Here is a 20,028-nt window from a genome sequence, read left to right as displayed (position 1 = left end):
TGAGCAGCTGAGATACTCTTAACAAGGTGTCCAGGAAAACTTGTACCAGAAGTGATAAACAGTATGAACCAATGCTGACACAATTCTCAATATTGAATATATCAATATCGCGCAAAACATTGTGAACCGTTGAGTCAAAAGCAGCTGAAGTCTTAACATAATCACCCTCTGACATCCATATCCTCTGTAAATGATATCAGCTTCTGGTTTAAAGGTCTGAAAAATAATGTTTAAGACAGCAGACGTTCACATTGGTTTTAGCCCCTCAAGGAGTAGCTGGTAGCTTCAGCCCCTTGGATGAACTAATCTGGATTTATGCCAGATAAAAATACCAAGAAGTTCTCCACTGCAGGTAAAATATTAATTGACTTTAAACTTTTAACAGAAGCCTATTTCAAAATTCAGAGCTACTTTAACAAGAAAAAGCCTCCATAAAAAACAAATTCAGGAAGCATCGTCTGCCTTGATCAACAGGTGAGAGATAGAGAAATAACCAATTTCTTCGGATGGTGTGTGCATACAAGACGTGAGCGCTTTGAGTAAATATGTTCAGGATCCCAATGGATATTCTTCAGCAGCCACATATAGCTTCATTAAATGCATAATGGGTTTAATTGTGCACAGTTCCAGTTTACATTGAGAATGAGATAAGTCTTTGAAAATGAGACCCAGGAGGTTTAAAGGTAGATGGAAATGACCTGAAATGCAAAGAAAACACGCTGAACTTCTTTCAAATTTATTAATATCCACAAAAATACTGTTAGTGCTTTCTTTGACTAAGGTAATTTAGTTATCTGGCTCATTTTTTCTGGTGACTGTGAAATGCTGTGTTGAGTTTTTCTTTTAGCAAACTTTTTTTTTATGGCTAGGTGGAACTTTTACAATCTCTCATTCATGTGTGTGTAATTAGGTGCTCCTCTGATGGCGAAACTCTAACTTGAATATTATTAATATTAGCTTTTCAGAAAGGAGTCATTCGCCTTACTTATCAGATTTACACACACAAGCAGGGCAATGACTTTCTCATTCAGGAGGAAGGATTGCTGCAGGTCAGGGACTCGATACAATTAGCTGGAATTCCTGAGATCAAAAACTTTGCCAGTTTGAATAATAAACTGAACTTACAGCTTTGTTTTATAGCTAGGAGCAAATGGAATGTAAGTGATTGGCCTTGAGTCTGTCTGTATATTTGGACTGAATCAACTAAATATTGCCTCAAGAGGACATTGTGAATCATCACTATATCCATAAACTGAATTTAATTGAATTTTCAATTAAATTGAGTGTGTTAGAATGGCCCAGTCAAAGCCCAGACATAACCCAATTGAGGATTTGTGCCAAAATTTGACAATTGCTGTCCATCCAATCTGACAGCTTGAGTTGCAAACTAAAATGGACAAAAGTATCAGGCTCTAGATTGCAAAGCTGGTGAGGTTAAAATCCCAAAGACAGGTAGCTCTTCATGCAGTGAAAGGTTGATGTATAAATTATTAACTCAGGACAACTGAATATATATCCATGTCACACTTTTAAGATCTTTACGAAAGAAACAAATTAAAACTATGTATCATTTTCCTTCAACGTCACAATTATTTACCACTTTATGTTGGTTCAAATCACAAAATCCTAATAAAGTACAATGGAATTTTGCCTGTACAAGTAATGTAACAAAAGTTGGAATAATTTAGGAGATATATGTACTTTTATTATGCACTGTATTATATATCCATTTCTCACAGTGTCTTGCCAGTGCTCATTTACTCTGATAACAAATGTTAAGCCTTTAATTTTATCACATGACTGTCCCCGAAGTGCCTGAGTCAGACGGAAGATGGCTGTGCAGTACTTCATCACTGATACTTCAAACACTTTCTTTGTTTCATCTCCACTGTATCCTATGTTAACAGTAGAAATGTAATAAAAATAATTGTCATTAATGGATGTTTCAGCCATGGCCAAATACTGGCTCTGTAGACCCTTCCTCCAGGCTCTGTGGTTTACTGATGCTAAGCAGCTCTTGGCTTGGAGTGTTACCCTGCAATTAGTGCCCCTTTAAACACTTATAATTCACAGCTTATGAAAATATTATCAGAGAGGGTCTGCTCTGTGCCTGAGGGGGTCAGGAGTTGTTTTAATGGTACCGTGGGCTCGCGGTGTCAAACTGCTCAAACTCTCTGCATCGTAGTTGTCTTAAATCACTTTCAGTGGGTTGATAATGAGAGGAAAATCCATGCGAGATATAATCATATATGCAGTAATGTAAACCTAAAAATTAGGCTTAATGTTCTGGCTATTAAAACCCTGACATAACTGAGGCATGTGGAAATTATTTTAAAATTACAGCATGACAAATGGTTTGTTTTTACAGAGCTGTGTTTGAAGGAAACCTAGGATCTCTCATACATTCATATCCGCACACCCACACACCTCCGTTCAGAACAAAATTTCCTGTTAGGTAGTGGTAAGAGGTGTATATGAAAGGTTTGTCTTGCTGTTGGTGGCTCATTTCAGCAGACAGTTTATACAAGGAGGCTTAAATATCAACAGATAGCTTGTCCTGCAATGCAGATGCTTTCCTTTTAGTCTTTAGGGCTGACATATATACATTTTGAGCATTATCTAAGGAAAAAAGGGACTTTTGGACTGTCACTGAGACCACATGGGAATCAATGCCACCTTAACAACACGAAGGCTCAACTAATTTCTAAAATCTGGATTTGTTTGATTGCTAAATTATTTTATTCCATTAAAAAGTGAGATTTACATGCATAAGTGGTGGAAGCTGTTCTTTTTTTTTATTAATATAATCCCATATTTTTCAAGAATCCCTCATGAGGATGAAAACATCGAGGCACGTGACGTTGCCCGGTACGGCGGAGCCGGGGTCCCACCCTGGAGCCAGGCCTGGGGTCGGGACGAGAGACGCGAGGCCATCCCCCAGTGGGCCCACCACCTGCAGGGGGAACCGTGAGGGACCGGTGCAAAGAGGATTGGGTGGCGGACAAAGGTGGAGACCTCAGCGGCCCGATCCCCAGATGCTTAGGCTGGCTCTAGGGACGTGGAATGTCACCTCGCTGGGGGGGAAGGAGCCTGAGCTTGTGCGGGAGGTCGAGAGATATCGACTAGAAATAGTCGGGCTCGCCTCCACGCACAGCATGGGCTCTGGAACCCATCTCCTTGAGAGGGGTTGGACTCTCTTCTACTCTGGAGTGGCCCACGGGGAGAGGCGGCGGGCTGGTGTGGGTTTGCTTGTTGCCCCCCAGCTCAGCCGTCTCGTGTTGGGGTTTACCCCAGTGGATGAGAGGGTCGTATCCCTGCGCCTTCGGGTTGGGGATAGGTCTCTGACTATCATTTCAGCCTACGGGCCGAGTGGTAGTGCGGAGTACCCGGCCTTCTTGGTGTCCCTGTCGAGGGTGCTGGATAGTGCCCCTCCTGGGGACTCCATTATTCTGCTGGGGGACTTCAATGCCCACGTGGGAAACAACAGTGACACCTGGAGAGGCGTGATCGGGAGGAATGGCCTCCCCGTTCTGAATCCGAGTGGTGTTTTGTTATTGGACTTCTGTGCTAGTCACGGATTGTCTATAATGAACACCATGTTCAAACATAAGTGTGTCCATCAGTGCACTTGGCACCAGGACACCCTAGGCAGGAGGTCGATGATCGACTTTGTTGTCGTATCATCAGACCTTCGGCCGCATGTTTTGGACACTCGGGTGAAGAGAGGGGCTGAGCTGTCCACTGATCACCACCTGGTGGTGAGTTGGATCCGCTGGAGGAGGAGAAAGCCGGACAGACTTGGCAGGCCCAAGCGCATAGTGAAGGTCTGCTGGGAACGCCTGGCGGAGCCCTCGGCCAGGGATGTATTCAACTCCCACCTCCGGGAGAGCTTTGACCAGAACCCGAGGGATGTTGGAGACATAGAGTCCGAGTGGACCATGTTCTCCGCATCTATTGTCGATGCTGCTGCCTGTAGCTGCGGCCATAAGGTCTGCGGTGCCGGTCGCGGCGGCAATCCCAGAACCCGGTGGTGGACACCGGCAGTAAGGGATGCTGTCAAGCTGAAGAAGGAGTCCTATCGGCTGTGTTTGGCTTGTGGGACTCCTGAGGCGGCTGACGGGTACCATGAGGCCAAGCGTGCTGCAGCCCGGGCTGTGGCAGAGGCAAAAACTCGGGCCTGGGAGGAGTTCGGTGAGGCCATGGAGAAGGACTACCGGTTGACCTCGAAGCGATTCTGGCAAACCATCCGGTGCCTCAGGAGGGGGAAGCAGTGCTTCGCCAACACTGTTTATAGTGGGGGTGGGGAGCTGCTGACCTCAACTGAGGACATTATCGGGCAATGGAAGGAGTACTTCAAGGATCTCCTCAATCCTGCCATCACGCATTCCGTGGTGGAAACAGAGGCTGGGGACTCGAGGTTGGACTCTTTCATCACCCAGGCTGAAGTTACCGAGGTGGTTAAAAAGCTCCACGGTGGCAAGGCTTCAGGGGTGGATGAGATCCGCCCTGAGTACCTCAAATCTCTGGATGTTGTTGGGCTGTCATGGTAGACACGACTCTTCAACATTGCGTGGCGGTCGGGGACAGTGCCTCTGGACTGGCAGACTGGGGTGTGTTCCAACTACAGGGGGATCACACTCCTCAGCCTCCCTGGTAAGGCCTACGCCAAGGTATTGGAGAGGAGAGTCCGACCAATAGTCGAACCTCGGCTTCAGGAGGAGCAGTGTGGTTTTCGTCCCGGCTGTGGAACACTGGACCAGCTCTATACCCTCTACAGGGTGCTCGAGGGTTTATGGGAGTTTGCCCAACCGGTTCACATGTATTTTGTGGACTTGGAGAAGGCATTCGACTGTGTCCCTCGTGATGCCCTTTGGGGGGTGCTCCAGGAGTATGGAATCGGGGGCCTTTTATTAGGGGCCATCCGGTCCCTGTACGAGCGGAGCACGAGTTTGGTCCGCATTGCCGGCACTAAGTCGGACCTGTTCCCGGTGCATGTTGGACTCCGGCAGGGCTGCCCTTTGTCACCGGTCCTGTTCATAACTTTTATGGACAGGATTTCTAGACGCAGCCAAGGGCCGGAGGGGGTCTGGTTTGGGGACCAGTGGATTTCGTCTCTTCTTTTTGCAGATGACGTGGTCCTGCTGGCCCCCTCTAGCCAAGACCTACAGCATGCGCTGGGGCGGTTCGCAGCCGAGTGTGAAGCGGCTGGGATGAAGATCAGCTCCTCCAAGTCCGAGGCCATGGTAATCGACCGGAAAAGGGTGGCTTGTCCTCTTCAGGTTGAAGGGGAGTTCCTGCCTCAAGTGGAGGAGTTTAAGTATCTCGGGGTCTTGTTCACGAGTGAGGGAAGAATGGAGCGGGAGATCAACAGACGGATTGGTGCGGCTGCCGCAGTAATGGGGGCACTCTGCCTGTCCGTTGTGGTGAAGACAGAGCTGAGCCGAAAAGCAAAGCTCTCAATTTACCGGTCGGTCTTCGTTCCCACCCTCACCTATGGCCATGAACTTTGGGTCATGACTGAAAGAACGAGATCCTGGATACAAGCGGCTGAAATGAGCTTCCTCCGTAGGGTGGCCGGGCACTCCCTTAGAGATAGGGTGAGGAGCTCGGCCATCCGGGAGGGGCTCGGAGTAGAGCCGCTGCTCCTCCACATCGAGAGGAGCCAGTTGAGGTGGCTCGGGCATCTATACCGGATGCCTCCTGGACGCCTTCCTCGGGAGGTGTTCCAGGCAGGTCCCACCGGGAGGAGGCCCAGGGGACGGCCCAGGACACGCTGGAGAGACTATGTCTCTCGGCTGGCCTGGGAACGCCTTGGGCTCCCCCTGGAGGAGCTGGAGGAGGTGTCTGGGGAGAGGGACGTCTGGGCGTCTCTGTTGAGTCTGCTGCCCCCGCGACCCGGTCCCGGATAAAGCGGAAGACGACGACGACGACGAGCTACATTTGCAGGAAAGAAATCATTGCTGCTGTATATACAGTTACTCTGAAAAGTCTACACACTCCTGTTAAAATGCCAGATTTGTGTGATGTAAAAGAAGACCATGATAAATAATTTCAAAACGTTTTCCACAAATAATGTGAAATTTATTCTGTACTTCTTAAGCAAAAAACACACATTTGTTTGAAAGAAAAAAAGATTAACTAACTTTATCACTTTTATCTTTAGTTTAAGCATTCAGTCTTCTTTGGTAGAAGTTATTTAGCATCCCACATCTTGACTTAAAAATATTAGCCCACTCTACCTTCCAAAGGTTCCCTAGATCCATCAGATTGTGAGGATATCTCTTGCCAGCCTCCCTCTTCAGGGGGACCCCACAGATTTTCTGCTCTGGGCTCATTGCGTTGCTCAAAAAACAAACAAAAGCAGCGCTTGGCAGAAACCTGCAGCTTCTTCTGTGTTGCTCTCAACCTTGTGGTAGCCTCACTTGCCAGTTTCTATCTTGTGTTTTGATCAAGCTTTTCTGAAATAATATATAGGCTATATATAATTACATTTTTATTTTTTTGTTAATACTATTCATTAAACCGATACTGTATACATAACAAGTCTGAATGCTAAGCTTCATTTAGAAGTTTAAAATTGGCTTCAACAAATCATTAGTTTAAGTGTGCCCACACTTATGCAACCAGGTTATTACAGCTTTTTTTTTTTTTTTTTTTTGTATTGCTTTACATTACTTTTATCAACAGATATTTGGTTTTACAGTTGAATCAAACAGGAAGAAAGGTTTTTAAAATGATTTATCATGGTCATTTTTTTAAATCGCAACAACTTGCTTAATGTTACAAATTGTAGCTTTTCTTTACATTTTTAAAATAACCATTTAGCAAAATATATCTTTTTGTTTTCCTGCATTCATTAAAGATTTGTTTTTCATTTTGAAGCTCCCTTCTAAAACTGTATTACAGTAAAGGACAGCACGCCCCCTCGTGGGCATGATTAAGGTAGCAGGGGAGATGCTTTTTGTTGTAATACTAATGCTGTGAAAGCTCAAACGTGAATCCAGAGATGTTTTGTATGATTATTAATTATCTTCCTTTTGCTCTCCTACTTACATCATCCTTTTGCTCCCCCACTTACATCATAATGTTTTGTATTTTTTTGTTTTGTTTGTTTTTTTGGAACATCCAGCCTTTGTTTCAGTATTTCTACTGAGCTGTCTGCAACCTTCTGCAAAGACAAATCAACACCTGTCAAAATGGAAGTGTCTTCTATGGAAAATAGCTGCATATATTTATCACTTCATATTATGGAAATGCAATGCCATTAAATATTATTTTTAACCTTACAGATTTCTTCTGTTTTTGCTTTTCGTCACACTCAAATATTTCAAATTATCAAACACATTTTAATTTCAAGCAAAAGTAACCTGAATAAATATCCAAAATTCAGTTTTCAAATGATGATTTCATTAATTAAGAAAAAAAAACTTAAAGCAAACTTGCACTGCGTGAGAAAGTAATTGCCCCTAAACCTAATAACTTGTACCACCCTTGGCAGCAACAACTTAATCAAGCTATAACTGGTGATGAGTCTGTTACATCCCTATGGAAGAATTTTGGCCCACTCCTCTTTGCACAATAGGTATAATTTAGCCATCTCTGGGGGTGTTCTGCAAGCGTTAACCATCTGTTGGGTCATGCAATGGCATTTTAATTGGATTTAAGTCCAGTCTTTGACTAGGCCTCTCCTAAACCTTCAATAAGTTGTTTTTTATTTATCCATTACGGGGGAAATTTGCTAGTGTGCTTTGGAACATTGCTCTGCTACATAAACCAAGTCTCCTTGGACTTAAGGCCAGGTGCTGATGGCCAGTTAGCAGAAGTTGCCAAGGCCAGATTGGGGCGCATGATTTAGAAAAACAATAAATGTTGTGGTTCAATGCAGTTGTGAATTTCCAACTACCTTAAGAGTTTTACTGGTATGTATCAATTGCGAATCCAAATAGCCAAATTTCTGGTACTTTCTGCAGATCTCAAGCGTACAACTTCTCCAAGATTATATCCTTTAACCTTTGAGTCCAACCGCTGCCAGGCTACGATTCTGTTCAAAAATCGTGTCCCGCTTGCAATTCTGTTCTCTTGTTGTAAGTTCCGTTGTGACCTCCTGCACGGACTCTCGATGTGCTCTTGGAGTAATTTTTGTAGGTTGAACACTCCTTGGAAGGGTCACCCCTGTTTTATACTTTCTCTATCTGTGGATAATGGATGCTCACCATGGTTGCTGGAAGCCAAAAGCCTTAGAAATGGCTTTGTAACCCTGTATAGACTAACAGCTGCCAATGAAAATTGATTTTCATCTGTTCTTGAATTACTTGATGTTGTTGGAAAAGTTCTGTTTAAGTGATTCCTTGATTGTAAAGGTCTGACATTGATTAGGCGTGAGTGTGGCGAGTGAAACTAAACCAAAGAAATTTTAATTAATTAGTTTTATTTAATCAGATAATTTTTTCTTTAATTGGGGCAAGTGTATTTTTTAACCACATATACTAAATAAATCTCTGAGTTTATACAAATCTGCATTAAAATCATAAAACATGAGATATTATATTATGTAAATATTTATTCAAATTGTAGCCTATTAGTAGGTCAACGTCTGTGTGTCCCTAAGAAGGTGATGACTCTGGTAATGTTTTAACAAGTAGGTAATGTTAGGACCCCAGCCCTGGATTGGAACATAGACTCTGAACTGTACATAGTCAAATTTCTGGAACTTTTAAAATAAATTACATTCACCTACTTCCAGCTTAACCCAGAAAGAGGAGGAGTCGAGGCTGGAATCTCTGACCCTAAAACATGTTCCCCCTTCCGTTTGCCCTCAATCCAGCTGCAGCCGCAGCTAATTGAGAGAACCGCGCTTCAGCTGAAGGTCTTTTAACTCATGGGCGACTCTTATACCTCTACCTTTGAGAAGGCATATCTCTTCAACTTGGATCCAAAAGTGATTACGATCAGGCGGCTGAGTCCCCGCCAATTGGGTTCAGTTCAGTCCACACGTGGATGACCGGACAACTTCGCTTCCCAAAACCACCACCCATTGGTCTTCATGTTGAGAAACTCAGCTATGTAACTGCTAGCAGACTAGCTGCTCAGCTGATGTGAACAGACAGTTCACTGAAGCTAATTATGTATTCTTTGTTGTGTTTTAAGGTTAAGACAAACTTTATTTAAAGGGTGTTTTTTTAGACACAGATCGGCCATAAGGCGACGTTAACGCTTACGCAATTTGATCCTTTAATTAATGGTATCTTAAGGTACATGTTTGACTTAAGGAAGCTATAGGCTTTCTTTTGTTGGCCCACCGCTAACGGCTAAGACACAGAGTCATTTATCCAGAAAGGTTGGTTGTTATTCAAAATAATATTTCCTTAAATATTATTTTAATATTGCCTTAATAATATTTAATTAAATATGATTGCACTAAATAAAGACAGCCAGTTAAACACCATTAAGAATCTTTTATCCGGAAAGGTTGTTAGCTTCCAATCATGTAAATAATATTTCCCTAAATATTACTAAAGGTGATAGCTAATTAAACACCATAAAGAATTATCTAGAAGGTTGAGTTTTATTAAGCAAATCATTCTTTGAAACATTATTTTGTTAAAGTAATGTTTTACCTGATCTTGCACTGTAATTGGTGGTTTAAAGGTATACCAATTATTGTCTTAGTTAAGTATAAAGACTTACGTAACCTTATTTCCAGATTCATCAAGATTATACTTGGTTCTCAAACATAAACAACATTGAATGGTAATGTTGCATCACTCTACTGGTCATGGTTTTTTAACCATCTTTGATTCACTTGTTCATATTGCATATAGTTCATTTGTTTTTCTTATTCTTTCATTCTGCTTGGTAGTTTAGTTGGATTGTTTTAGCATGGTGAAAAGTTTGTTGATTGAAATATGTTTGTCTTTGAGTTGACTTATTTTTGTTACAAATTCTTGTATTTTAAGAAATTGTGTGAATTTATTCCATGTGTGTGCAGAGTTTTGCTGTCCAGTAAGGTCAGAGCTTGACTCACCCCTTTTCTCTAATACCTCCGCCTTATTGGGCTGGTATTCACAGGACAACACTTAACAGGCTAAATTATTATTTAATTAATTATTAAATAATTTAATCATAATAATAATTAGAACACTAAATAGAACCATCATGGATAGTTGTAAATTTGGTTTTAATAAATTTTTATAACCAATATTTCCTTGTTTTAATGACTGAAAAAAACTCGAAGTGAAATGAGTTAAGGTTGATTTTTGAGTGAAACGGTAGATGAACAGTAAATGTAGGACACTGGCTATTGGCTATTTTTAGTTGAAATCAATTTGTTTTTTATTCAAATTTAGACTGTATCTTGATGTGACATTGAAAGGCAACATATGTTTAACTGTTTGTTGATGCTAAACCTTATGAGTGTTTTTCTTCCCAAGCATTGTAGAATTATGGTCAAAACAAACACATTTGTTAACATGATTTTATTCTAGAATTGCTGATTTATTTTTTTTGAGTGAATGTATCGCCATTTTCCTTCATGAGAAAAGAATTGGACTGCAGTTGTCTACAGCAGATATTGAAATAAAAACATCTGACATTTTAAATAAAATATGGCTGTCAACCAGTCAATGTAAGAACGTTTAGTAGCATTTTTACTATTGCCAGAGGCCTCTGTCTCCTCTTTGTATTTTTTTTCTGAGACTGATCTTAACAACACCACATTTACACCAAAGTTTCTGCCCTCTCCCTCAGGGACAACTTTAAATGTTGTAGGAGACAGTCTAACTGCTTTGTTGAGATCAAATTAATATCCAGAAAGATTTTCCCTGATTTTACTTTTTATTTACCTGTTGGGTATCAGTTTTCCAAACAAGGCAGGAAAAACATCTCAGGTTACTTCATGTTCTATACATTTTTGACATAAAAAATTGACATTATTCATTTTGGTTTGTCGTCTTGTAGAAATAGTGTTTATTTTCGAAGACAGATGCAAATTGGTTTTATAGTTGGTCTTCAAAGACATTTCACTTCTCACTAAGGAGTCATCTCAGTTGTAAAGGACAGCATTTTATGATAAGCAATTCAATTAATAAAACAGAGCTAGCTTGTAAGGTTAAGTTGAAAAATACATTGATAAATGTCAAAATCTAGACAATAGGTTTTGTATTCAACAATGTGGTAGATAAAAAATTAAATATTTGATACTACATGAAGCGAATAAACATTATGCAGCAAATACTGATATCATGAAACAAAAACAATCTTTACCCAGAGCTGCCATTATAACTAATTGCACAGCAATATTTACAAGCCAAATATACACACATACACTAACAGAAAGTTACTAGCCATGGACACAGGAGAAAAGGAACATTTTGTGTATGTTTTGAAGCATGAACAGTTATGAAGGACCTCAAGCCAGTAGGCAGTTTGCACGTTCCTGCAGCAAGAAGACATATACCCAGTGATCAGAGAAATGACACCCCAGCTAAAAAAAATGGGTGTGCTCCGTTACCACAACATAAAAAGGGTCACTAGTGTCAGTGAGGTCGCGTGTGGGTTGTTTACCCACTCGGAAATCTGGAGAGAGGCTAGTGTCTCGTTAATCTCAGAGGAGAAACGGCCGGTGGACATAGGTCAGACCTCCATCGGATGTGGCCCTTATTTATTGCTGCCCACTGCACTATGACATAAACGGTTTCCTTCAGACTTGTTTTAAGTCATATTTCTTTTCTATGCTTTCCTATTTACAGACGAGTTTCATTCAACACATGGTTGCAGTTGTACTAAGTCTCACTGCAATTTGCTGGCTGTACTATAGTGCCAGGCACATAAATAAGGTCACTCCAACTCCAGTTGTCTGAGCATTCTGGAAATGAATAATAACTGCTTTTTCAATTTTAAGATATTCATCTGGCAGGGGGACAAACAATGGAAATTAGCCCTGGCTGTAATTTGGTACATTTACATTTGTGTTGTTCACAATGTTCATCAATGCACAGTGTCCCCCTTCATCAAATAAAATACATAAAATGAAATAATGCCTTAAAATGCAATGAACACAGCAGGGCCCATATTCACAAAGAATCCTAAGACTTAAAGTTGCTCCTCGTCAGTGTTAGGGAAATTACTTTTAAAAAGTAACTTTTGCCCGTTACTCTTTACTTCTTAATAATAATAATCACTTACTTTACTTAGTTACCATTTCTGGAAAGTAACTTTTTACGTTATTCGTTACTTTTGCGTTGCTTTTATGTTGCTTAACTTAGTGCAGAAACATACCTCTTTCTAAATGTGTAGGCCTACATAAAGTTCTGCTATGGAGGACACAACAAGTATTTCTTTTGTGCTCTTTATTATAAACAAACTCCAAAGAGAGCACTTGACAAGAAAACATTTGTCATTGTACAATGTAATAAAAAATTTCAAAATGCCTGGCTTATATCTCAAAGTAAAGCATGCCTCAACCAAATCCAACAGAAAATACAAAAACATAAATAACAAAATTCAACTGGCCTATTATATCAATAAATAAAATGGTATAACACAGCTCAGGGGCAAAGATATTCCTGCCAAACTAAAACCAGGTATAACTTACTAAACACAGAATTAAAAAGGCTTTGGTAATTGAATATGCTGGCCTTCTTCACAATGCATAAGGAAAACGGGTTTTAGGAATAGTCGTGTGACACGTGAGATCCATGGGTGGCAGGCCCCCTACACCACATCAGCAAAAATGTGCGTCTATTCGAGGCTGACATTTTTTCGGGAGTCCCACGGGTCGCGGGATGGGAGACAGCATTAATAAAGATCAAGTGATTGGGACGGTACAAGATAAAACATGAACGGGAGCTAACCAATAGGAGGGAAAATAAACTAGGATCAATTATCTTTGGAAATGTAAAACTGCGACTTTGTTATAAACTTTAAGAAAAAAAACTTGGATCGACGCCGCCATTGTGTAGTTTTTTTCCAAGAAGCATATACTATAATGCGAGTCAAACGAACTACACGACCCACAAGCCAACAGTGCTTCTGCTCGATGTTTTCCACCTGCGTTCAGAATGGAGGGAGCAAACGCAGGTGGAGAACTGGACGTGGTAAAATTGGATTTGTAACGTAAAGTCAAAAGTAAAGACTTATCTATTAAACTCATAGAGCTGACAGGAAAGTCACAAATATGACCGAACTTCAGGAGAGTTGAATGTAGCGGTTTTAACACGCAGTCTGCTGCTTGTAAAACGTGTTTAGTTGTAATCAAGTTCACCAGTGATTAAGGGACACTTGAAAGGCAGATTCTGGATTAAATCAACCCTGCATCTCTTCATCAAACCAAAAGTACCAACATGTGTCAAATCTCATCTGACCAACAAAATTACTGCATGTGCACTAAAGATTTAAGAGGTAAGGTACGGAAGCCCGTGAGGGGACATGGGGAAATGTATTTCTTTTGCGTCCCCACGCAATACTTTTGCGTTCGGCATTTTGGAGCAACAGCACAGATGATAAACTGCTCATAAAACAAACACTGATATGTCATTGATATGGTTTATTTGTCATATGCAGGTTAACACGCAGTCAACAATGTGATGAAATGCTTAGGATAAGAAGAACTGTTCAAATCACGATAAAAACAAAAACACTAATGGCGTACAAAAAAAAGTACACATCATGCAGCAGTAATAAGCAAACAAAGTGTCACAGATGTGGTTTCGTGCAGTATTATTGTTGAGTAGTTTGTTTGACAGCTTGTGGATAAAAACTGTCTTTTAGTCTGATTTGAAGATCATTTTATTTAAGGCTGACTTCAAAATAAAACTCAATAAATCTCAAAACGGGTGTAGTGTTTGTTTCATTTTTGCAGGTATCTGGTTTGGAAACTATCCCACAAAGTATTGCGAAATAACGCAAAGACTATTGCGTGGGGACACAAAAAAGAAAAAATTCATGTCATCTTTAAAATTATACTTAATTATTCAGTGGCACATTTTATTGCATAATTGTCCATTTCATGATATAATGGTACATTTATTGTTTCTAATGATGTATTACATAAATAAATGGTACCTTTAATTTAATGGCACATTTAATGTTACATTTCTTTCATGTTACATTTACTTCACTTATGGGACATTCAGAACATTTATTTATTTAATGATGATTTTATTGTATTAATTTTGTCCAGTTTGACCCTCCATTCTTGATGCCTGTATAGGAGGTCATGTCAGAATTTGAATCAGGTGTTCTGGAGCAGACACACATCTAAAACTTGCAGGGAAGGGGTCCCTGAGGACCAGGGCTGTGAACCATTGAGGTACAGTTTCTAAATTGTGAAGGTAATGTCTTTTTGCCCTTTTGTTCACCAAGTACAGTTCTCTTGCTAGGTACATTTTTCTTTAATTTCAGCAACTTGAAACATAAAAGTGATGTCATTGTTCAAAGGAAACAGTCACTTAATAAATAAGTAAAATACAACTAGGTACATTTTGTTTATTCAACTAAGATAGACATGGTCTGTTTCCTTGTTTCATATTTTATTATTTCTTCATTATTATTCTTTTTACTTTAACTGGCCATTACTACAGCTAAAAACAGGGACCTAACTGGTCCTTCAAAGAAAGAAATTGTCAAAAAACTAAATGAAGAAAACAAAAATGGGAGTGTCACAGGAGTGGGAGTTGTTCTGAATGGGAGCGGGACGGAAGTGGGAGTCAATTTACCAGGAGTGGGACGGGACAGGATTTTTTTCGTTATGCTGGCCTGGGATTGGGATGGGACAAGACATTTTTCTGTGGAAGCGGGATGGGACAGGAGAGAAAATCCACTCCCGTGTCACCCTCTAGCGTCTATATCTCCAATACATCGGACTTTAAATTTCAGCAACGTCAGGGCAGCCAGTAGAGCTTCCCTGCTCTCTAATATCGGTGCAAATCGTGTCTTGATGACCTAGGATAAAATGATTTGGAAGACACAAGCCCAGTTTTCAGACACATGATTCTATCATGGGAAGAATAATGCATTTATTAAAAAACACACTGCTCAAAAAAAAATAAAGGGAACACTTAAACAACACAATATAACTCCAAATAAGTCAAACTTCTGTGAAATCAAACTTTCCACTGCGTATTTATATTAAATAAAAATACTAATTACTGGGTCCTCCCCAAAGTTAGTCACAGCCCCCCCACCTAAATTACTCTGGATCTGGCCTTAAGAGAGCTTCTAACATGTAGAAATGTTGAGAGTAGTGAAGGGGACTTTTAGTGAGCCTAAGAGTGTCTTTAGCAGAGAAGATGGTGGAAAGACCGAAAGAAAGGATAGATATTCTCCGAACAATGAATAAAAGTAAATTAATAAAACGATACCGGCTCGATCGCGCAGGAATCGACACCCCTTAACAGTGGAATAAATGAGAACTTAAACTTCTATAACAATCATACAATTATTAATGAAGAGATAAGATAAACTGTATCACCCCCTATAAGGAGAAATTAAAAAGTTTCAGCAGCAGTACAGATTAAAGATGTACTTCTAGTAAGGTAATATGAGGAAGGATAAATAATTAATAGAAACAATAATAAATAACCACAAATAAAAAGTGAACAAAATTACAAACAATATAGTACAGAATTATTTAAATTACCAAATGAAACCTCAATATGCAAGAAGGTGATCACAGTAAAATGCTGAATTTTAAAATTAATATCAAATTAAATAATATGAAATAGATTTCTGTACTGTTCCAAGACACTGTATTCTTCACCCATTCATCACAAATATCTCCTACTGTCATGTAATGTTATTTGTGATCTGTCAGTTAAAATGAGCTGAACTGTTTGCTCTTGATTGTTCTTGTTTGTGGTTTCTCACCGATTGTTTAGTGTTAAATATTGACCCTCACACATTTGAGATGGGTCAAACACTGCTGTTATGAACTGCAAAACCAGTTAGTTAACTAACACAAAAAAAAAATCTTAAACATCTTAAAGGAAAACCAGTAGTCTTCAATTTAGCTCTTAGAAAATAAATATATGGAATCTAAACTGTAATGAATGTAAAAATGTGTGGTGGATTTTTACTGTCAAAATTAAATTTAGTCTAGTGCAAATTTATTACATTTTAAATAAAGTCAAAGCTGTCTGTTTATTTATAAACCCTAGCAAAGCTTATACTGTAAATACCTTAATGATACACTGCTCAAACAAATAAAGGGAACACTTAAACAACACAATATAACTCCAAGTAAATCAAACTTGTGTGAAATCAAACTGTCCACTTAGGAAGCAACACTGATTGACAATCAATTTCACATGTTGTTGTGCAAATGGAATAGACAACAGGGGGAAATCTTTGGCGATTAGCAAGATACACTCAATAAAGGAGTGGTTCTGCAGGTGGGGACCACAGACCACTTCTCAGTATCTATGCTTTCTGGCTGATATTTTGATGACTTTTGAATGTTGGTGGTGCTTTCACACTCGTGGTACCATGAGACGGACTCTACAACCCACACAAGTGGCTCAGGTAGTGCAGCTCATCCAGGATGGCACATCAATGCCAGCTGTGGCAAGAACGTTTGCTGTGTTTGTCAGCGTAGTGTCCAGAGCCTGGAGGCGCAACCAGGAGACAGGCCAGTACACCAGGAGACGTGGAGGAGGCCGTAGGAGGGCAACAACCCAGCAGCAGGACCGCTACCTCCGCCTTTGTGCAAGGAGGAACAGGAGGAGCATTGCCAGAGTCCTGCAAAATGACCTCCAGCAGGCCACAAATGTGCATGTGTCTGCACAAACGATTAAAAACCAACTCCATGAGGATGGTATGAGGGCCCGATGTCCACAAATGAGGGTTGTGCTCACAGCCCAACACCGTGCAGGTCACTTGGCATTTGCCAGAGAACACCAGGATTGGCAAATTCACCACTGGCGCCCTGTGCTCTTCACAGATGAAAACAGGTTCACAGTGAGCACATGTGACAGACTTGACAGACGTGACAGAGTCTGGAGACACCGTGGAGAGCGATCTGCTGCCTGCAACATCCTTCAGCATGACCGGTTTGGCAGTGGGTCAGTAATGGTGTGGGGTGGCATTTCTCTGGAGGGCGGCATGGTCCTCCATGTGCTCGCCAGAGGTAGCTTGACTGCCATTAGGTACCGAGATGAGATCCTCAGACCCCTTGTGAGACCATATACTGGTGCGGTTGGCCCTGGGTTCCTCCTAATGCAGGACAATGCTAGACCTCATGTGGCGGGAGTGTGTCAGCATTTCCTGCAAGATGAAGACATTGAAGCTATGGACTGGCCCGCCCGTTCCCCAGACCTGAATCCGATTGATCACATCTGGGACATCATGTCTCGCTCCATCCACCAACGTCACGTTGCACCACAGACTGTCCAGGAGTTGGCGGATACTTTAGTCCAGGTCTGGGAGGAGATCCCTCAGGAGACCATCCACCGTCTCATCAGGATCATGCCCAGGCGTTGTAGGGAGGTCATACAGACACGTGGAGGCCACACACAATACTGAGCCTCATTTTGACTTGTTTTAAGGACATTACATCAAAGTTGGATCAGCCTGTAGTGTGTTTTTCCACTTTAATTCTGTGTGTGACTCCAAATCCAGGCCTCCATTGGTTAATAAATTTGATTTCCATTGATGATTTTTGTGTGATTTTGTTGTCAGCAGATTCAACTTTGTACAGAACAAAGTATTCAATGATAATATTTCATTCATTCAGACCTAGGATGTGTTATTTGAGTGTTCCCTTTATTTTTTTGAGCAGTGTATATATTGGGTATTACCCACTAGGAAAAGCAGAGGTGACAGCTGAATTAATCCGCTCTGAGACATCTTGAGTCCTCTCTCTGCTATAAACATTCCCCTTTAGCTTGTAAACAGCAGAAAGGAAGGTGAAAGCCTTTGTCGAGGCAGACTGAGTGTCGAGTGTTGAACAACTCCAACACTTGACCTCAGAAAAACTAAAGCACTTTCAAGTTTGCTATCACAACACCTACATACATCCACACCCACCTTTTGTCAGATCTGTCCCAGAGCTAAACGGCTCTCATCTGTCCCTAATAAAACTAACGTCGTGTCGAATTGAAAAAGAAACTACGTTTCGTTACCAAATTTTCAGTTGTAATGCATTAGAGTGACGTCATACATTAGAGTGCTCCTAGTGATGTCATTCAAAGAAAAATCTTAGAATTTCTCAAATTCTCCGATTTTTATTAGAATTTTCCCTCTGTGAGATAAAACTTATTCACGAAGCATCTTAGGCTTTAAGCAGACCCTGCTTAAAGCCTAAGCTGGCCCGCCCATTCAAGAGAAAAGTCAGAGAAAACATAAAGTTAAAAGATGAAATAACAGCAAATAACACAAAATTGGAGAGTAGAAGGAGAAGGTAGCAGAGTGCTAAAAAGTGGTCATTTTGTCCTCCAGCAGTCTAAACCTATATCAGCATAACTACAGATGTAGCTCAGGATAACCTATGCCACTCTAACTATAAGCTTTATCAAAAAGGAAAATTTTAAACCTAGTCTTAAAGGTAGACATGGTGTCTGCTTCATGGACTAAAACTGGGAGCTGGTTCCACAGGAGAGGAGCCTGATAACTAAAACATCTGCCTCCCATTCTACTTCTAGAGACTCTAGGAACCCCCAGTAAGCCTGCAGTCTGAGAACGAAGGGCTCTGTTATTTTGTGTATGATGGAGCCTGCTTATTAAGGTCTTTATATATGAAATTGAGATGCTTTAATTTTATTCTGGATTTAACAGGGAGCCAATAAAAAGGAAGCTATAATATGAGAAATATGATCTCTCTTTTTACGTTTCACCAGAGCTTTTGCTGCAGCATTTGAATCAGCTGAAGGCTTTTAACTGCTGTTTGTGGACCTGATGGTAAAGATATATTATGCCTTTTGGCCCTTGAACTCTGTCAAGTGGCAAATGCAAATATTTTGCTACCTCAGTTTTCTCGGTTCCACTATGACTACAACTACTAGACCACAATCCCTCCTTTTCTTGCCAAACGTTCAGGTATAATGTGGTAATGCAAGATATACACTTTAATAGACAGATGGTTCCTTCAAATTTCTCCCAAAATAAAATCAATGCCTCAAACTTTGAGGAATTTAAATTAGCCCTTACTTTTAAAGTCATGTCAATAATTTTTAACTAAGTGTCTCATAAGAATAGGTCAGATATTCCAGAGGTAGTCGCTGGCTAACTTCGTTTTGAATTTTTTTCTAATGAATCTACACTAGCTGCCCAGAAGGTGGCAGTGTTTGGAGTAACACAGAATAGAGTTACTCACCTAAACTTACCAAAAAACGGCTTTTAATAAGTTGTACATTGATGTGAGCACTATGCATGCAATGGTTACATTTGTTAATTGTTGTCATTGCGTAAAGGGGGTGGGGGAGGCTGTCTCTTTCGGACAAAAGTAGAAGGCGAAGTTTGTCATAAAATGAACTCATCGCCATTTAAATGATGGCGGGTGAGTGCAGTGAGTTCCACTACAGGAATTTCCCCACTACGCCTCCTGCCTCACGTAGGCTTGCTTTCAGTCGGACGTGTTGTGACGCTGGGTGAGGAAGATTAAAGAGGAGGAGAAGCAAACTTTGATTATCTCAGAGCGAATAGATATTTTAATCTTAGTGGACTAAATGTAGAAGTGAAGATCATTAATGAATTAACTCATGCTAGTAAAACTGTATAAAATAAAGCAGTCCATCACGACATAAACACACGAAACATCTTACATCACAATGCTACATCCATACATCTGGTCAGTTTTATTTATTTAGTAAAAAAAAAAAAAGCGTCCATAGAGGATGCATTCTACATTTCTTTGGAAAGAAGATAGGGGGAAGTGAGAAAAGGCTGCATCTTCCCCTACCCAACCCTCTACACTATGGCAACCCGCCACCGGCCCGGCGTCTACTTGATCTCCTGTTATTTAATAATGTTTCATCAACAACACATCCTTCTCATGTCAAATGATTAAATTCTATAAAAACGGTATTAGCCAGACCA

This window comes from Girardinichthys multiradiatus, chromosome 3 (assembly GCF_021462225.1).
Source record: "Girardinichthys multiradiatus isolate DD_20200921_A chromosome 3, DD_fGirMul_XY1, whole genome shotgun sequence".
Lineage (NCBI taxonomy): Eukaryota > Metazoa > Chordata > Actinopteri > Cyprinodontiformes > Goodeidae > Girardinichthys > Girardinichthys multiradiatus.
Note: the sequence above shows the minus strand (reverse complement) of the source record.